Here is an 11,727-nt window from a genome sequence, read left to right as displayed (position 1 = left end):
CTTGTTGTCTCGGATTCTCCAGCATCTGCAGTTCCTACTATCTCTGAAAAGATTTACAATGTTGTATCCAAATTTCAGGAACTTCAGTTTTGAGAATAGTTTGGAGAACTTGGGTTGCTCTCCTTGTAGAAGAGTAGGTTTATACGGATAACAAGTTGTAGAGCTGGATGAACACAGCAGGCCAAGCAGCATCATAGGAGCAGGAAGGCTGACGTTTTGGGCCTAGACCCTTCATCAGAATTGGGGGAGGGGGAGGGGAAGGGGGCTCTGAAATAAATAGGGAGAGAGGGGGAGGCGGATAGAAGATGGATAGAGGAGAAGATAGGTGGAGAGGTATTTTGGTAAATGTTTTGAAAATGACAAGACATCTAGGCAGAGAGAATAGGGAGCTACAGTTCCCAATGTCATGAAGGTCAAGAGAACCAGAGCAGATTTATGGTGATTGGCAAAAGATTGAAATGTAATATACAGACAAACATTTATATGCGTGAATAGTTTGAATCGGATGTGTACAGCCTGAGAGTGTGTGGAGAATTTCATACTTACCTTAAGCACAAAAACTGTAGGACTATGAGAAAAAGTTGGGGGAATGGGATTAACTGAGTTCCTCCTGTAGGGAACCAGCATGGACATGACCACTTGAATGTACCATAACCACATTATAATTCCATAATTTGTCTTTGTTTTTGGTCATATTTTTGCAACTTCAACTATTGTACTGCAGCATCTAGAATAGCCAGCTAAGATTTGTTAAAAGTGAGTTGTTTTTAATAAATATACAGAAGGAGAGCCACTTGAGCACATTCTGCCATTGAACTAGATCAAGGCTAAACTGTATCTTCATTTACCCTTAATTTTGAATGTTTTAATTGAACTCAAGAGCTTTATTTCTCCATTGTAAGAAGAAATGCTTTCTGATATCATCCCTGATTTGTTTGGCTTTCATTTTTAGATTCCTTGTAAAGGACTCCTCCTAAGAGGAAACTGTTTCTCTGTGCCTTTTTTGTCAAATCTATTAATCACCTGAAATACCTCAATTAGATCACCCAAGCTGATATATTCAGGGAAAACAAGCGTAGTCTTTGCAATCATAGTCATACAGCATAGAAACAGACCCTTTGGTCCAATTTAATCCTTTTATTCAAATAAAATCAAATTCTTCCCATCTGTGATTTCTCCTCTATGATTCACTCCTTCACTTTCCATTTCCCCTCTTTTCCATTCTTGGGGTTTTTTTCCTCTTCACCCTGTCTCAGGTGGCCTCCTGGCTCTCAAATTTCTTGCACAACAGGTGCTGGCATGAAAATACAAACAAAGATACTGAGCTGCAGTGATCCTAACCTCCATATGGTCCATACAATAACATTAATTTGCAGGTAACATTTAACTTTTACCACGTGAGCATGTGTCATGTGAGTAGATGTCACATGATCAAGCTTCCAAGAATGTCTTCCATTGTGTTGGAGATCATAGGATAGATCTAGATTTCCACATATAATGTGACTTAACCGTTGACTCTGTCAAGTTGCTGAGCCAGTGAACACAATTCTCATTGTATTTCTCATTGTGGCTTTAAGCAATCAGTGTTCACTGTTTCTAAGCAACTATACATTAGCATCAGATCTGATTTATTTTACATTACTGCATTTAAAGTGAAACACTATGCCAATGCCAACACCAAATTGGAATATAATAACATTCTATGTGTGAAACTGTATCACTATGACATTATGCTTAAATAAGAGCCACATCAATTTCAATTTATGAACATGTCGTGACCAAACACAAATGCCAATTTAATTTTGGAGTAAACTGAAATTTCTCATTGTGACTAGATACTTGACATTATTTGCAGCAACTCACTAAATGTACTTCCAAGAATATTTCTCTCCCCAGTGACCCTGACTGCCAAAATGGACAAGTTTATAACGGTGAATATAACTTCTGAAGTCCCCTCAAGTCTGGTCCATTCCTGACTTGGAAATGTTCTTTCTTGGTTGTTGGGATGAAATCCAGGAACTGCATGCCTAAAGATGTGCAGGTTAGGTGAATTGGTCACGTTAAATTGTCCATTACGTCCAGGGATATGTCGGCTAAATAGGTTAGCCATGGTAAATGTGGGGTAATGGGGATACAGTAGGGGGCTGGGTATAGATGGGATGCTCTTCGGAGGGTTGATGCAGATTTGCTGGGCTAAATGGCCTCTTTCCACACTGTAGGGATTTTATGATTCTAATATAATTGCTGTGCTGTGTCACATAAGCTGTAACCATTATGTTTGTATTCCTATTATTGTTTCCTCCATTTGTCTCATTTGTTCAGTTTAGTTTTAGTCATCTGATTACTTGATAGTATGATACTAGGCCAGTAGTCCAGAGAGCTGGACGAATAATACAGATGCATAAGTTCCTAATCCCAACATAGTAGTTGGAAAATTAATTTAAATTAATTAAATAATTTTGAAATAAAAAATTTGTGTCATAATAGTGACTGTGAAACACCAGTTTTTCATAAACAACCATCTGGATCACGTGTCTTTTAGTGTTGGACATCTGTTGTTCTTAACCAGGCTGACCCATTTGTTAGCTCAAGACTGTCCTTTGTGAGTCCTTTACTGGCATTTAAGAAGACAGTTCAATACTATTTTCTCCAGGGCAATTTGGGATGGACAGTCAACAACAACATTCACATCCCACGAGTTACTTAGAGTAAAATCACTCAAAATTGGCTGCCTATCAACTTCCTTTGATTCTATTGTATTTTGCGTGCCTCAGCTTTTTCTTGAATATTCACACAAACTCACAGACACATACGTCACTTGTAGTTGACATCTGCAAATGTTGCTGACCAAACCGATGGCTAATTCTGATGAAAGGTCATTGAGCTGGTAAATTCACACAGCTGTTGCGTGACTTGTTGCGATTTCCCAGCTTCTTGTTTTTGTTTCTGGGTGGGCGGTTTCCAGGTGTCTTATGATAACGTCTCTCCCTCCTGTGAGTCGTTGAAAAGCAGTGCAATTCCCAGAAATGTCGCTGGCTGAGGTGCTTTCCCAGCCATAGGTATTGACTGAGATTGCCACATGCATCACTCGTGCTCAATGGTGCTTATATAGACCGTAGCATCGATGACAAAAACTCGACTGCAGTCGAACTAACCATTGACGAAAGTGAACTCTCGCTCCTGATTACACCGTTCGGTTGAAGAATCTTGACTGATTTGTATCCAGAGTAATCCAGAGCAAAAGTTGATGAAGCCAATAACACGGGCAAGCTTCAAAAGATCGGCCACTCAGGATCTCCCCGCTGGTAAGTACATTGCATCCTGGAAAAAGAAAGTCAGATATCGCGTATCTGCAGTTTACGATGCTAATATTGGCAAAAGCAGGCCAGACCTTTACTATGCTTTCGGCAGTCTATGTCGGCGAGGTTTCTGTTTCTGAGTGTTAAAATTTCATTACGTGTCAGTCGCGCTTAGTATAATTGCTATCGATTATGTTCTCTAAACGTGCATTTATTTCATTGCACTTTCCGTGATGACTAACTTGGGCAGTTTGTTTCCGAAGAGTGATAAGGATTAAGAAATGTTTGTGCAGGAATCTCTGCTTGGTTAGGATAGCATGTCTATACAACACTCTTGTTATTTCTTGAAGACTAGGAATCCAAACTGATAAGATGGAGTTTTTTTCTATCTCATCTGTTTATTGAGGGACCTATTTGAAATGCGCCTTTGAATATTTTAATGCAATAAAACTATTTAAATGCGGATTACTGTTAAATTTGGCTAATCTGAAATTTGTTTCTAGTGAGGATGTAAAACTGCTTAAATATGTGAAGAAATTGGCACTGATGCAGAAACTGGAGTTAACATAGAGCAGCAGCAGAGTGGAGATTTCGTTCTGCACATGGTCTGTCTTATTGATATTAATAATGTGGAATGAGTTGAAATTTAGATTCTTGATCAATTGGGAGAGGAAGGGGTTCAGGGAAAGGGCGTGGAAGTGGACCGCGATGTCAGATGAATCCTTACCCTGTTGAATGGCTGGCGTAGGCTCAGGGGCTGAAGGGCCTACTCCTGCTCCTATTTCTTATGATCTGAAAAAATTCAAGTCTTCAGTTTTGAAATACCTAACTGTAAAGAACATAAGACATAATACTTAATTTAGTGGCAGATTAAGTTGATAACAATAACTGATTTGTTTATTTTAGATTCAAAAGCCATAAAGGAGCTGGCACTAGAGCTGAGGAAAATCGGAGACTTTCTGCACCTGAGATATGTATTACGCAAGTCTCTCCAAACTGAACAAAGCGCCATGAAAAATTGTCAAGCAATCAAAAATATTGAAACAAATATTTAACGGATCATTTTATGACCGAGTTTTTGGAAAACAGTAACGGATTAATGTCATTCCTGAAGGACGAGAAAATGACAAATTCAGATTGCGGGTACTTTCAACCATGTGACAGGAAGGAATAGGGGAGATACAGCATCAGACAACAAATACGCCCTTGTGAGGCTACAGGGGGAAAAATGTAACAAAGCAGAGCCACGAAAAGTACTTCGAATAAAGACACCATTTTACAATTTTCCGTTGAATAATGAAACATGATCGTAAAGTTAATTTCTGCCCTTGCTGGAATTAAATTGTGTGGATGTTACGTAAAGTCCTTTAATAACCCAGGAATTTAGAACAACAAGTGAGTACTTTGTAAAGTTAATAAAATTGAGAGTTGAACAAGTACAAGAAAAAAAGTGAGCATTTTTATGTTGAAACATACTTTGAAGTACTCAAACATCAATGTTCATATTTATAATCCATAAACTGCATTGTTTCAATTAATTTGACTTTATTGTAAACAAATTTAAATCACTATTACTATCATCTGGTGATTGTTGTTGTTGGCATGAAGTTGTTTTCATAACCTTCACACTGTCAATGTAGTAACTTACCTAACAAATAAAATCTACAATTCCTATGTTCACCTCACACTCTGGTGTATTGTACTACGAACATACTATAAAGGGAAATTATATGCACTTTAAAAAAAATCAAGGACCACGGCCAGATTCCACCAGTGTGCTCTCTTTGAGGGGCATCTACCTGGGAGAGCTTTATAGACTTGAACAATTGCAACATTGCATCCATGACTGCAATCCAATTAGGGATGATAGCTGTATCCTGTGGCCAATCAGGCAGCCCACAGTCTTGGAAGAGTGGCACAATAGCACTGCTCCTATTAGAGGAGAAGCTGCATGAGGAAGAGGTGTTGAGCAAACTGATGGAGCTGTGGACTGATAAATCACTGGGTCCTGATGCACTTCATTGTAGAGTCTTAAAAGAGGTTGCTAATGAGGTAGTAGATGCAATCATGTTAATTTTCCAAAATCCTTTAGGTTTTGAAAATTTTCCATCTGATTAGAAAATGCAAACTTCTGGTAAAGTGAGAGAGGCAAGAAACTATAGGCCAGTTAGTTTCACATTTTTTGCAGAAAAGGTGTTAGAATCGATTATTCAGAAGTTTATAATTGGGGACTTGGAAAAACTCAAGGTGATCATGAAGATCCAGCAAGGTTTTGTGAAAGGGAAATCATTTAACTAATTTATTGTAATTCTTTGAAGGAGTAACATACACTGTGTATATAGGGGAGCCTGTTGGCTTCCAGAAGGCATTTGACATGTTTCCACATCAAAGTTCTTTTTTATTCATTAATGGACCTGGACTATTGCTCTCTAGAACAGCATTTATTGCCCATTCCTAGTTGCCTTGAAATGCTGGCAGTGAGTTGCCTTTTTGAACCACTGTAGTCTGTGTGCTGTAGGTACACCCATAATGCTGCCGTAAACAGAAGTAGGCTACACAGGCCATTTTAGAGGCTTTCAAGAATCAACCACATTCTGTGGGTTTGGAATCATGTGTATGTCAGATTTCCTTCTTTTCAAGGCATTACTGGACTAGATTTTTTTTGTGAAAAACCAATCGTTTCATTCTCTTGTGGTGAATACTAGTCTTCAGTTCCAGATTTATTGAATCAATTGGATTTAAATTGATTTGATACGGTTCCCCATGGTAGGCTGATGAAGAAAGTGAAGTCGCATGGGGTCCAGGGTGTACGAGCTAGATGGATAGAGAACTGGCTGGGCAACAGGAGACCGAGTTGTAGTGGAAGGGAGTTTCTCAAAATGGAGAACTGTGACCAGTGGTGTTCCACAGGGATCCGTGTTGGCACCACTGTTGTTTGTGATATACATAAATGATCTGGAGGAAGGTATAGATGGTCTGATTAGCAAGTTTGCAGATGACACTAAGATTGGTGGAGTAGCAGACAGTGAAGGGGACTGTCAGAGAATGCAGCAGAATATAGACAGATTGGAGAGTTGGGCGGAGAAATGGCAGATGGAGTTCAATCCAGGCAAATGCAAGGTAATGCATTTTGGAAGACCCAATTCAAGAGTGAACTATACGGTAAATGGAAAACCCTGGGGAAAATTGATGCACAGAGAGATCTGGGTGTTCAGGTCCATTGTACCCTGAAGGTGGCAATGCAGGTTGATAGAGTGGTCAAGAAGGCATATGGCATGCTTTCATTCATCGGACGGGGTATTGAGTACAAGAGTTGGCAGGTCATGTTACAGTTGTATAGGACTTTGGTTCGACCACATTTGCAATACTGCGTACACTTCTGGTCGCCACATTACCAAAAGGATGTGAATGCTTTCGAGAGGGTGCAGAGGAGGTTCACCAGGATGTTGCCTGGTATGGAGGGCGCTAGCTATGAAGAGAGGTTGAGTAGATTAGGATTATTTACATTAGAAAGATGGAGGTGAGGGGGGCACCTGATTGAGGTCTACAAAATCGTGACGGGTATAGACAGGGTGGAATAGCAAGAAGCTTTTTCCCAGAGTGGGGGACTCAATTACTAGGGGTCACGATTTCAAGGTGAGAGGGGAAAAGTTTAAGGGAGATATACGTGGAAAGTTCTTTACGCAGAGGGTGGTGGGTGCCCGGAACGTGTTGCCAGCAGAGGTGGTAGAGGCGGGCACGATAGCGTCATTTAAGATGTATCTAGACAGATACATGAATGGGCAGGGAGCAGAGGGATGAAGATCCTTGGAAAGTAGGCAACAGGTTTAGATAGAGGATCTGGATCGGCGCAGGCTTAGAGGGCCGAAGGGCCTGTTCCTGTGCTGTAATTTTCTTTGTTCTTTGATTTAAATCCCTCAGTCTCCTAGGTTAGAGGTAGGCACATTTCCACTGCACCACAACAGCTCCCTCAGCAACATCTCCAGCAGGGACCAGCAAACCATTCATCTGTTACAGGTTGCACGTCTTTTCTGCCTGTTTAGCTAACATCGGAATTGTTCTTGTATAAATTGCTTTAACTTCAGCCCTCCGCCATTTTTTTCGGTAAGGTGTTACACCTAGACTAAATCTCATAACTATTCCTCTTCTCTTTAGCTTTTACGGAAGGTCCCTTTGCTCCTGTATTCATCCTTATTTTTCAACATCTGACAGAAATATCTTGACCTTTGGTCGCATCTCCCGATGTATGAGCTCCATTTGCCACATATTATTTGATGTGTGAACGGAACCACATAAACGCAAATTGTTATTGTCTTGAAATATCACTGACACGTATTTCGAGTGACGAAGCCCGAATCTACACAGAAAAACAAGGAAAAATTGGGAGCAAGCCACGTTGACATTTCCAGCCAAACAAAGGGAATTTCCTCTCTTTTGAAACGGCAAAGTGTTGTCTTACAAAAAAAGGTCAACATTTGCGAGAAGGAAGCACAGACACCACACCCTGCCGCGTGACTCTCTCTCCACATCATCCGTGCACACAGAGACTGAAATGGAATCCGCTGGACTGGAATGGACTGGGATGTGCGACTGGCCTGGAACAAAAATGGGTTGGATTAGACCGAACCGGAACGGGTTGACCTGGAATCGACTGAACTGAGCTGAAATGGGTGGTTGGACTGAAATGGAATGGGCTGGACTGGAATCAGTATAAGGTCTGAAGAATCAAAGAATCCCTACAATGTAGAAAGAGGCCATTTGGCCCATCGGGCCCACACTGACCCTCTGAAGAGCATCCCACCCAAACAGCCTCCCTCGCATTTTCTCCTGTAACCCACATTTATCATTGCTAAGAGATAGTAGGAACTGCAGATGCTGGAGAATCCGAGACAACAAGGTGCAGGGCTGGATGAACACATAAGTCATCTTGCCTGCACATCCCTGGACACAATGGAAAATTTAGAATGGCCAATCCACCTAACCTGCACATCTTCGGACTGTGGGAGGAAACCAGAGCACCCGGAGGAAACCCACTCAGACACAGGGAGAATGTGCAAACTCCACACAGACAGTCACCCAAAGCTGGAATTAAACCTGGGTCCCTGGAGCTGTGAGGCAGCAGTGCTAACCGCGTAGCCACAGGGCTGCCCTAAGAAGGGTCACTTGACATGAAATGTTAATTCTGCTTTCTCACCACAGATACTGCCAGACCTGCTGAGTTTCTCCAGCAATTTTTTTTTGTTTGAAATCATCTGGACTGATCTGGGCTGGAATAGGCTAGACTAGAATTGGGTGAACTTGATTGGGCTGAGATGGGAGACTGGACAGGAATGGGCTGGGATGGATGGACTGGACTGGGATGGGACATTTTGGACTAGTCTCCACTGGAATGGGCTGAGCTAAGCCTGAAGAGCTGTCTGGAGGGAGCAAACCTTTGCTTCAGAGGCTCGGAGGGTCAATTAGGGCAGTGTACTCAGTGTTCACAATCTACATCTGATAATCAACACTTAAGACTTTCTTTGTGGGGCAAATTATATATATGAATAAAAAGAAGATAACACATTAAACTCAGCAGCAACTCTAGAGGAAGTTTTGATGTTAGTGACGACGAAGGCGTGGTGATGTATGAGCCTCTATACCATAACTTGACTCACCTGTCACGAGCAATTGGATTTCTCTCAAAATAAAGGCAAAGAATCTGAAAGCCATCCAGAAGTGCACACTGGAACTGAGAAAAATAGGAAATCTGTTCCATTCAATCCATTAGACAGAAAGATGCCAGCTTTGACCTAAGCAAAATGTTAGTATAGTGATTATAATGAGGTTGGTCAGATGGATGTCATTGAATATGAGTTCCCTGATTGAGGCTGTTAACCTGCGCCACTGTTAACCTGGGCCAATCAGGGAGCCCTGGCTGAGAGATATAAACAGGAATGTCAGAGAGTCTTGTCGCCCTAGGGACTGGCTCTGAGCGAGCTGGTCAGAGTCCATGTATCGTGCACATGTAAATAAAGGGTGACTTGCTGATGGGAGATTAGCCTCAGTGGAGTCTTTTCTGTTAGAAAAACAATTTCAACCTGTCAGCCTCAACTCTGAAGCACTATTCCAGAATCACAAGGCTTGTTCTTATCATCTGCATTTTAAAGACTTGACTAGATAATTTAGGCTAATTACAGTTCCATAGTTTTTCTTTGAACAAAGGTTTATGCTTACTGTTCTCACTACTGTGACACCTTTCCTCACTCACTTTCACCCATTCACTACTAACACTGCATGCCCTCTGCATTGCCCACTCCTCCTCTTGAGATGCACAGCCTTTCCAGCCTTCCCCTGGACACCCTAGCACCAGCACTAACAGTTGTGCCATCTGCTTTCATCTCATTAAATCCCTCTCTTTCTCATTCCAGGAGAAAGCATGCTACAATCAAGCAGCAAGATTTATGAAGGTAGTGGGACGTTCAAAATTTACCCCATCCCACATCCACAATAAGATTAGGATCCTCTCCTGGACAATCCCAAACAGCTGACTGACCATGTCTAAGCCCCTGGACAGATAAAATAGGCTGTCCTTGACTTACTATACAGGGAATTCCTGATGTAAGGCTGGTTCCCTTGACATGACTGAGGACTGCTCCCTATAGCCTTTGAGACATCAGTTGAAGCTCAGGCAGCAGGTTTGCTATGTATGCAGCTGTCACTTGATGTAGGTGGAGATTGATGTAGCACAGTGATGTATAGCAATGTGTTCACCCCCTTGACTGATCATTGCTGGCAACCATGACAGGCTGACTGGCTTTGTTTCTGCACTAAAAGACAAGGCAAGGTGATGCAGATATGCTGTAAGCATCAATGTCGGCTCAAATGAGTGATTACTAAGTGAGCAAGCAGGCCTGTGATGCACCTGGTGTAATCTGTGAGTGGGTGCCTGTCCCTGTGCATACTCACTTTGCTGCAGCATTTAAATGACAGGTGGTCCAAAGTGTGGCATTACTTTGTAAAACTGGATCAGAGACGATGCACAGAGGCTGAAGCTGTCAGATCCCCCCTCTCATTTTCATGTCAGAAACTGGATGCCAAGTGTTTCTATCTGGTAGGTGGGAGAATGGGAAAGTGCTCATTTATGAGGTGAGATTAAGTGATAATGAGCAATAATCCCTGTTTATATGTCTCTTGCAGTTCACAGGCGAGAATCACATCCTGACATCAGGGACTTGTTTGTATAATTGTGACTTTTTGGTCTTGATGTTGAGTAGGGCCTTGCTCAGAATCTCACCTAATTTTCCCTAATTTCTCATCATAGACAATGTCATTCAAGGCCCAGGAAGATTAATCCCTACTATAATTAAGATATATTTGAAAAAGGAATACGAGCTTCAGCCGACTTGTTTGGCATGAGCATTCTCTTCTCCCTTCCCTGGATGCTCATTTCACTGGATGTACTGGCTTCCATTACTGCATTAGTACATTTCGAATGAGCCAGGGGAAGTGACAACTCTATGCCTACAGAATTTCAATTGTTTGCAACACTTGTCAATTAAGGTTAGCTGGGAAATCCCAGCAGCAACTGGTGTTTGCTATAACTGGATCCTGTCACATGTATTCCTAAAAGCCCTTGATTGAGGTGTTCAGAAATTTGCTGGTATAATCTGACCCTTGGGAGAGTTATTACAAAGCAGGCTGCAGGCCATTCCTGAAGGTTTCATCTCATGATGATCGAACCACATGACACTTGACAATGTTATTTGATCTCTGACACCTGATCAAGTGATGTCTGAAAATGTTACTGCATCTATCTTATAATGAATGGGTTTCCTGTAGATGAGTACTTTTCATTTTCATTTTCATCAGCATGTGAAGTTTCAAGAACCAGACTGACACTCAGCAGCAGCTGAAGATGGGAAATAAGAGCAGGGATGAGGGTAAACCAAAGATGAGGAATTCACAGAGGAGAATCTTTACATTCTACCATTAACTTCTAGCAATTAATTTGTTACGATAACTAATACTTGTGACACTAAGATCAGTATTTAACAGCAGTAATACAACACTCAATAATCTATATCTTAGAAAAAGTAATCCCTTGATATTTTACCTGTAAATAGTAGCAATCCTTTACCCTTCTGAAACTTGCTTTGAAACTGCAGTCAGATTTTCTCTGTTATGTACACAATGTGGAGGGGGGACATCATGGTAATGACACTGTACTAGTAGTCCAGTGACCCACACTAGAAAAGATGGATTCAGTGACCCCCATTGTTGGAATTTAAGTTCAATTAATAAGATCTGGAATTGAAAGCTAATCTCAGTAACGATAACTATGAAATAACATAGGTTGTTGTAAAAATTATTTGGTTCAGTTCTTACAGGAATCTGTTATCTTTACTTGGTTTGGTTTATGCAGCAATATTGTAGACTTTTAACTGCCTTT

The 11,727-nt window shown here is 41.3% G+C and overlaps 2 long non-coding RNA genes across 3 annotated transcripts; one reads left to right on the top strand and one right to left on the bottom strand.

Moving 5' to 3' along the window:
• Window positions 1-1,117: 1,117 nt before the first annotated feature.
• On the bottom strand, window positions 1,118-7,821 carry LOC125481620. Of its 2 annotated transcripts, none has more exons than XR_007261417.1 (4): window positions 7,524-7,821; window positions 4,027-4,128; window positions 2,814-3,321; window positions 1,118-1,294 (listed from the first exon to the last, which is right to left on the bottom strand). It is a non-coding gene; the product is annotated as an uncharacterized LOC125481620 (long non-coding RNA). The 2 variants fall into 2 exon arrangements; XR_007261421.1 differs by having other exon boundaries at window positions 1,121-1,294; window positions 3,156-3,321.
• On the top strand, window positions 3,188-4,979 carry LOC109915169. Its single transcript, XR_002258547.2, has 2 exons — window positions 3,188-3,305; window positions 4,206-4,979. It is a non-coding gene; the product is annotated as an uncharacterized LOC109915169 (long non-coding RNA).
• Window positions 7,822-11,727: the final 3,906 nt, after the last annotated feature.

Source organism: Rhincodon typus, chromosome 1 (assembly GCF_021869965.1).
Source record: "Rhincodon typus isolate 14 chromosome 1, sRhiTyp1.1, whole genome shotgun sequence".
Taxonomy (NCBI): Eukaryota; Metazoa; Chordata; class Chondrichthyes; order Orectolobiformes; family Rhincodontidae; genus Rhincodon; species Rhincodon typus.
Note: the sequence above shows the minus strand (reverse complement) of the source record. Positions and strands in the feature narration are given on the sequence as shown.